At 35.5% G+C, this 8,647-nt stretch overlaps 2 long non-coding RNA genes across 3 annotated transcripts in view; both read right to left on the bottom strand.

The window, feature by feature from the left end:
- Window positions 1-4,254, bottom strand: part of LOC107835144 (uncharacterized) — a 9,733-nt gene extending 5,479 nt beyond the window's left edge. Inside the window, exons 1-2 of one of the 2 annotated variants that reach the window (XR_001660972.1) lie at window positions 4,154-4,254; window positions 3,464-3,578 (exon numbers count right to left, since the gene is read on the bottom strand). This is a non-coding gene — a long non-coding RNA (uncharacterized LOC107835144). Of the gene's footprint in view, window positions 1-3,051; window positions 3,579-4,153 lie in introns of those variants that run through there. The other variant, XR_001660971.1, reaches the window with a different exon arrangement.
- Window positions 4,255-5,313: 1,059 nt separating this feature from the next.
- LOC107835146 (uncharacterized) lies at window positions 5,314-6,092 on the bottom strand. Its single transcript, XR_001660974.1, has 2 exons — window positions 6,041-6,092; window positions 5,314-5,465 (listed from the first exon to the last, which is right to left on the bottom strand). It is a non-coding gene; the product is annotated as an uncharacterized LOC107835146 (long non-coding RNA).
- Between the last annotated feature and the right edge of the window lie 2,555 nt (window positions 6,093-8,647).

Below are 8,647 nucleotides of genomic sequence, written 5' to 3'. Positions count from 1 at the left end.
AGACGGAAATACAACACTTTTTAATATAAGTTGCAGCTTTGACATGATCACAGAACTGCCAAAAAATATGTACAAAAATCCTCAATAAAACATAAAATATTAGAAAATCAGACACCAGACAAAGTGAATCACAGCAACTTCATCAGCCGGTGTAACTCTGACCTGATGCAGTGAAGCTACTAGTAGCAGTAGAGGAGCTGCGCCAAAAGCTACAAACACTGAATAGAAGAAGAAGAGCTGCCATCGATACAGTTGCAGCCAGGCATGATTTAAATCAAATGCGATATGAAAGAAGATGGAGTTTGTCTCACCCGATAAAGAAACACGTTTACTTGAGAAAGGAATTAAAAACAGTTGGCGCTGGGCAAAGGAAAGGGGACAAGACGGGAAGCTGGCGGACATTTTTACAAAAGGGGGCGATGGGACTCCTTTGGGGGGCGTTTGGTCGAAGGTAAACTTTACACCTTACAATCACAACAATACCAGTTTAGACTTTGAGCAACTTCCTAAAACTGTATTGTGTAACATTAAATCATGCCTGGCTGCAACTGTATCGATGGCAGCTCTTCTTCTTCTATTCAGTGTTTGTAGCTTTTGGCGCAGCTCCTCTCCTGCTACTGCTAGCTTCACTGCATCAGGTCAGCGTTACACCGGCTGATGACGTTGCTGTGATTCACTTTGTCTGGTGTCTGATTTTCTAATATTTTATGTTTTATTGAGGATTTTTGTACATATGTTTTGGCAGTTCTGTGATCATGTCAAAGCAGCAACTTATATTAAAAAGTGTTTTATTTCCGTCTTGATGCTGCCTGCTTCCATGGAAGGACAACAGAAAATCGCTCTTATAAACATGTAATTACTAAAATAACGATACCCTCACTTTGTATCCCTCTGAAAAATGAACCCATTTAAATAAAGAAATCCCTCCATGGTGATACCACGATTGAGAGCGTTCATTTTATAGCGTTAACACCGGAGCTGTAAGTGGTCCGGTATGAAACGGGTGTGATAGAACAACGGTACTGCCACAACACTTTTAAATTTCAATAATCAGAATACCGAAATTGTTTCCGTTGTTTTAAAAGGTTTATGTCAGTCTGCCTTTTCCCCATCGATACGCCCTTGCACCTTAGGGGGTAAAAAAATAAATTAAAAAAAACGACGCGCGCATTCCGCAAAACTCTGAAACAGGAGAAGCGGGACATAAAACGGAGTGACGAACTAGATGTGAATTATGGCATAAAAACAGAGAATCCGACGCTGAACAGTGAAAAATCAATACATGATGTGAAACATGACGATTACGAGGCGCAGCAGGTGATGAGTGAAGATTACGGATGGCAGGCGTCAATAAATGATAAAATAAATCTAGCAACAGGAAATAAGCTAAAGTGGACATAGCAATAAACCAAGAGAGGATAATAATCAAAGGAAACTAAATGGAAATGAATGAAGAAGAAAATCCAAGAATAAACTGAGAAACTAAAGTAAATACATAGGAATAAACTGGTATGGCAAGACCTTTCAAGCAATAATTAATACAGAGGACTGTATGGCAAGAATAAACAGACACCATTTCCAGAAAAAGGTAAAATAATATTGATGAAGTGCCATGGGTTTGTTGAGACCACATCCAATACTGAGAATAAATATATCTTACAGACCATAACAGTAAAGAACTTATCACTTATTTATGTTTTTAATTAGATTTGATATATTTATTTCTTCAATATTATTTTTCATGTCATTTTTGTTCTTTGTAATTTCTGTCCAAGAAAACTATTAATCTATAAATCAGTAGACAGGTCTATATAAAGAAATAATCCATGTTTCTGTCTCATATTTCTATGGCATTAAAAGGAACTTTTGTTTTTCCACTGAAAGCTCTGGTTTGCACAGTAAATGCCATGTGGGTGAAATTTTATGGATGATACTCTGATGTCCCATTCTCCTGAAGGCAGCACAGAGCTGCACCACCAGAAACTGACATAAACACTGAAGAGGAGTCATGATTAATGTAGTTACAGTTCTATCCATGTTTTAATGTTGCAGAGCTCAGTTTTTTCGCAAATAGATCAAAGTTTAAACTGGCATTGCTGTACATCTTTTATCTGGTCATTTTGTGGAATATTTAACAACTAGAAAATGACAAAGAACAAGAATATTTTTCCACTCTGATTGGCTGCTGTTGGCCTACAAATTTTAAGTTGATTGTTAATTAAATTTTTCATAGACACCTGTGAAAATTATTTCTATTCCCATGGCTTTTTTGTTCTCTGGGAAATTATCTTGATGATAAATACAGAAACAAGCATAAAAATCAAAACATCTACAATAGTGATAGTAATATTAATAATAAAATTATTGTCAGTGCAAAGTAGCCTACAAATTCTTTGTTGGGGGGCGGTGAGGGACCTGGATAAAGGCTGGGGGGCGCTGGCCCAAAAAGGTTGAGAAACTGATTTAGTTGGTAATGTTGCATGTTCTAAATTACTTGCAAAAACATTGACTGAAAGGACTCTTATTTAATGTTGAGGGATTTTTGCCTGTAAGGCAAACCTTTAGGGCACAGACATTTTACATTTTGTTTTGAGTTGAAATGTACTCAAAACAAATGTCTTATTTAAGTTTGAGTGTTTAGCTTGTTAATTATATTGTTAGAAGCAATTGTTTGCACTATTAAAAGACACTTTTTATTAAACTGTGGCAATAGCAACGCTATAGTTAATTTATATCATAACTATAAGTTTCAGGCTCAGGATTTTTTTTTTTACTTTAAGCCCTGCATATCTGAGATGGTCTTGTTTCTCTGTCCATGGCAGGTTCAGTCAATCAGCTGTGGGACATCTGCTGCCTAACGTCAAACTATCATGGGCCTCTTGATTTAAAAGGAGAAACCAGTACAGAGCCTCCCTGCTCCTGGAAGTCACACTTCTTGGATGAACAATCAATACTGCAAGCAGCTGTTAGAAATTAAATCTTTGTGCATCTATTCTGTAATTAACATCTATATGTATCTATTAATAAATGAATTGATGTTGTGTAGAGTTCTGTAAAAACTATTGTAAATAGCTTCTCTTGAGTAATCTACATATGTGCAACTTTTACATTTAAATTGCTTCTTTTTGTAAATTTTACACATCTGGCAACGAAGTATGTGGAGGAGAGGAAATGCTAAAATTAAAGCTGCTATTGTGGACCAAATACATAAGGTTTGTGGCTGTTTCTTTAAAACATCTATTTAATAATTATATTAAACACTGTACATGGTTACTACATTACACAAACATAATTACCACAGTTAACAATTTAAGTCATTGATAGAGAAAATGTATTTACAAAAGGCATATCAATTTTATTTTAACAGTATGTACTCAGGGTTTACAACTTAAGACATCCATGTACAGTCCTTGGTGGGTGTCAGTCTGCAGTGAACTGGTGGATGACAGAGGCAGTGGTAAACTGTAGTGAGCAGTTTGAAGCAGAAGTCCCACCATGTGATCCACAGGGTTTTCCCACCTGAGCACAAACTTCATGCATTTTGTTTCCACAGGCACCACAGCAGAATCAAGTGTAACCTGTTAAAAGGGATATAAAGTTGTTATTCCTATGTTATCAATTTTCTACTGCCAAGTCTACAACCACAGGAAAACAAAGTATAAGAAACGTAACCTTCTAATCATAACATTTGATAAATATTAATTGGAGAAATGTGAAGTTAATAAGCTAATATATATATAGATATATATATAGATAGATAGTTCATCACATTTCTCCAATGAAACGTTAATATCTATCCATCTATGACAGCATCTTCCTCCTCATGTCTTGATCGTAGCAGGAGTTTGACTTCTCAGGACGTGATGGAGTAGCGGGTGTTTGGCATAACTCTCAAGTTTTGGACTTGTGGCTACAGGTAATGTCGCTACTTAGCAGGTGGTGAAACTAGCATAAGTGAGGAGGGGTTAATACTATCATGCATTTTACGTGACGGGTGGCAACCCCAGTCTATACTATAAAAATCTGATTAAGATTAGAGCCTAAATACGTTCTATTTCCAAAACAGAAAGGCTACGTAATGTTAGCCAGCTAACAAATTACTATTGCTATCCTAGCATATCAACTAACAGCTAGAAAAAACCAAAACACGTACCTTCGTAGTCAAACTGGTATCAATCAGCGAGGAATTTGTCCAGTTTAGATTAAGTTGATGAAGAAAAATGTTTGCAAATAGTGATATATCTTCAAATCGTATTTGTGGCAGCTGCTTTAGAGTCCAGAAAGAACAACGGAACTAAAGATGCACTGGATCTAGTCAAAACGGATGTTGTCTGACGTCATGTGAAAAGGGTCTATTGCAATATTTACATAAAATAATGCTTTTAGTTTATTTACAACAATACCGTTTTAATTACCAAGTAAGCTAGTTACTCAATAGTTACCTTTATATTATTTAAATATTAAAGTAAAGGAAAATACCAGTGTATTTATTTCAGAAACAAGAACATGAAAATCCATAGCTATCACCAATGCTATGCAATACTTAATAAAGGTTTACTTTTAATATATTTGTGTCTTGTCTTGAACTATGTAAGATTTCTATTAACCTTAACATACAGTACAGTACAGCTACGCCTCCACAATTACGCATGCAAATAAGCCTGGTGTTAATATCTAGGTTGCATCACATTACAGCATGTGTTCTCATGGGAATAAGTGGAACTTAGAAGTTAAAACCTTACAAAAAATTTTAAAGAATCATTGATCACACCAGAATGGTTTAACTAAAGCAGAACAGGAGAAGACAAGGTGAACAAACAAAGAAGGAACAAAGAGTCCTCACAATAAATTCACAGAAGATCCGAGGAGATCTTCCCCACTTGAAAAGGATGGATGCATCTAGGCAATTTTTCACAACTGGATTCCACTCAAAAGATCAAGCAGTTATCTTCATTTATCTCCCATTTATTTATCAGTGTGTCAGGAAATGTTCTTTAGTTGGTCCAGAAGCTGGTGGCTCAAAGACGTGACGCCCAACTTTTTTGTCCGGCTCTACTTTTAACAGTTAAAAAAAGGTTTAAACTCATAAAAAGAAACCATAAATATGTAATATATCTCCCACATAAACACTTTATTGAACCATTCAAAAGCTGTTCTTTTTTGGCCATTTTTGGGGTCTTTGAAGGGTCAAAATGTCATGCGGTGCGACTGTCCAAACTCAATTANAAAAGGCATATCAATTTTATTTTAACAGTATGTACTCAGGGTTTACAACTTAAGACATCCATGTACAGTCCTTGGTGGGTGTCAGTCTGCAGTGAACTGGTGGATGACAGAGGCAGTGGTAAACTGTAGTGAGCAGTTTGAAGCAGAAGTCCCACCATGTGATCCACAGGGTTTTCCCACCTGAGCACAAACTTCATGCATTTTGTTTCCACAGGCACCACAGCAGAATCAAGTGTAACCTGTTAAAAGGGATATAAAGTTGTTATTCCTATGTTATCAATTTTCTACTGCCAAGTCTACAACCACAGGAAAACAAAGTATAAGAAACGTAACCTTCTAATCATAACATTTGATAAATATTAATTGGAGAAATGTGAAGTTAATAAGCTAATATATATATAGATATATATATAGATAGATAGTTCATCACATTTCTCCAATGAAACGTTAATATCTATCCATCTATGACAGCATCTTCCTCCTCATGTCTTGATCGTAGCAGGAGTTTGACTTCTCAGGACGTGATGGAGTAGCGGGTGTTTGGCATAACTCTCAAGTTTTGGACTTGTGGCTACAGGTAATGTCGCTACTTAGCAGGTGGTGAAACTAGCATAAGTGAGGAGGGGTTAATACTATCATGCATTTTACGTGACGGGTGGCAACCCCAGTCTATACTATAAAAATCTGATTAAGATTAGAGCCTAAATACGTTCTATTTCCAAAACAGAAAGGCTACGTAATGTTAGCCAGCTAACAAATTACTATTGCTATCCTAGCATATCAACTAACAGCTAGAAAAAACCAAAACACGTACCTTCGTAGTCAAACTGGTATCAATCAGCGAGGAATTTGTCCAGTTTAGATTAAGTTGATGAAGAAAAATGTTTGCAAATAGTGATATATCTTCAAATCGTATTTGTGGCAGCTGCTTTAGAGTCCAGAAAGAACAACGGAACTAAAGATGCACTGGATCTAGTCAAAACGGATGTTGTCTGACGTCATGTGAAAAGGGTCTATTGCAATATTTACATAAAATAATGCTTTTAGTTTATTTACAACAATACCGTTTTAATTACCAAGTAAGCTAGTTACTCAATAGTTACCTTTATATTATTTAAATATTAAAGTAAAGGAAAATACCAGTGTATTTATTTCAGAAACAAGAACATGAAAATCCATAGCTATCACCAATGCTATGCAATACTTAATAAAGGTTTACTTTTAATATATTTGTGTCTTGTCTTGAACTATGTAAGATTTCTATTAACCTTAACATACAGTACAGTACAGCTACGCCTCCACAATTACGCATGCAAATAAGCCTGGTGTTAATATCTAGGTTGCATCACATTACAGCATGTGTTCTCATGGGAATAAGTGGAACTTAGAAGTTAAAACCTTACAAAAAATTTTAAAGAATCATTGATCACACCAGAATGGTTTAACTAAAGCAGAACAGGAGAAGACAAGGTGAACAAACAAAGAAGGAACAAAGAGTCCTCACAATAAATTCACAGAAGATCCGAGGAGATCTTCCCCACTTGAAAAGGATGGATGCATCTAGGCAATTTTTCACAACTGGATTCCACTCAAAAGATCAAGCAGTTATCTTCATTTATCTCCCATTTATTTATCAGTGTGTCAGGAAATGTTCTTTAGTTGGTCCAGAAGCTGGTGGCTCAAAGACGTGACGCCCAACTTTTTTGTCCGGCTCTACTTTTAACAGTTAAAAAAAGGTTTAAACTCATAAAAAGAAACCATAAATATGTAATATATCTCCCACATAAACACTTTATTGAACCATTCAAAAGCTGTTCTTTTTTGGCCATTTTTGGGGTCTTTGAAGGGTCAAAATGTCATGCGGTGCGACTGTCCAAACTCAATTAGTGTTTCAAAAATGTCTTTAAAATTACACTAAATCTGTTCAAATGTATTTTCTTTCCTGTTTGGCATGATTTTCAAAGTCTTTTCTTCATCCTGTACAAATTTTCAAAGCAGTTTTAGTAATAATTCCATTTTAACATTTAAACGAACTTTGTCCGAAAATGTCATTTAACAAAATATCATGCGGTGCGACCAACAAGAAATTTCCATTTTTGGACTTAAGTTTTGAAATCCAGTCAAAAACAGGAGGTTGAATCATCCAACAGTCTGCCAAGAATCACTGGAGACAGCAAACAGGTTTGTTTATTTTTCTTAAATTTCAGCAAAAGTGTCACTTTTAGCAGTAGGTATGTAGTTGCCATATTTGGGTGTCATGTGGTGCGACCACCAAAAAACTATTAATATTTAAATATACCTACTATTTTCTGTTTTGATTATAAATGTTATATTTGCCTTATGTTTGAAGCTAGGTTGTTTTTTTAAGGAGGCAAATTATTTGCCGGTTGATAATGACTGAACATGAAAATATCATTTGGTGCGACCAAATGTCATGTGGTGCGACCGTTGTAATGATACATTTATGTTTTTGAAAAGGAGTTTCTGTGCTTTTATTTTTGATTTCAAGACTCAAATGCAAAAACAATACTTTGTATTATTATTTCCAGAATAGGTTTTTGTACAGTTTTATTATTGTTTTGCATTGTATTGTATGATAAAAATATAATGGAACATGTAACATTACGGGAATAGTTATAGCATGTATTTTGTCATTTATTGTTTTTATCTATTTTACTAGATTCCACTGTCATCAAACTGAGCTATGATGAAGTACCGTATATGGGCCAGGTACTTCAAGATGTGAGAGAAGAAGATGAAGTCAGCACCATGCGACATGTCTGATGACAAGAACTTGGTCACATGGTCACATGCTAATCAGAACCTGAACCAGGAAAACCTCAGAGTTCCAAGTTGAACAGCCAAGACTGGGCAAAGTTCACAAATGCCTGGTTCTAAAAACTGCCTGAAAATAAGCAATTTCCTTGGTTCACTTGGGCATTAAAGTACCCAGGAGTAGTGGTGTGCTGATCAATCGGCCACCAATGGTCCCACCGGTCCGATTGATCTGGCAAAATGGTTCCATTTTTCCAGATCACATGGTGTCATTTATACCTAGAGCCAAAAATTAACAGTCAATCCATGTGATCAGTTATGGTGATTGGCAGTGATCGGCCCTCATGGGTGATCAGAATCAACAGGAAAAAACTTAATCGGAGCGTCTCTACCCAAGAGTAACATGATGGTTTTTAAGTTCATTAAATTTTTCCGTTTTGAAACCATTACTTATCATACATGGTTCTGTTTAAAATGGTTAAACTTAAACTGAATTATTATATTTCCATTAATGTACTTACATTTGGGAGATTGAAAATGTCTTTTCAGTTTTTTTATATAAAATTAGGAAATTAAAGCAATCTCCAGTACATTCTGATTTAATGAGGGATGTGTTTGAAAGGTTTACTACAAAGTTGATTACTGC

This window comes from Poecilia formosa, unplaced genomic scaffold, assembly GCF_000485575.1.
Source record: "Poecilia formosa unplaced genomic scaffold, Poecilia_formosa-5.1.2 Scaffold1075, whole genome shotgun sequence".
In the NCBI taxonomy this organism is placed as follows: domain Eukaryota; kingdom Metazoa; phylum Chordata; class Actinopteri; order Cyprinodontiformes; family Poeciliidae; genus Poecilia; species Poecilia formosa.
The sequence above is the reverse complement of the archived record's forward strand: the minus strand, read 5'-3'. Positions and strand labels throughout refer to the sequence as shown.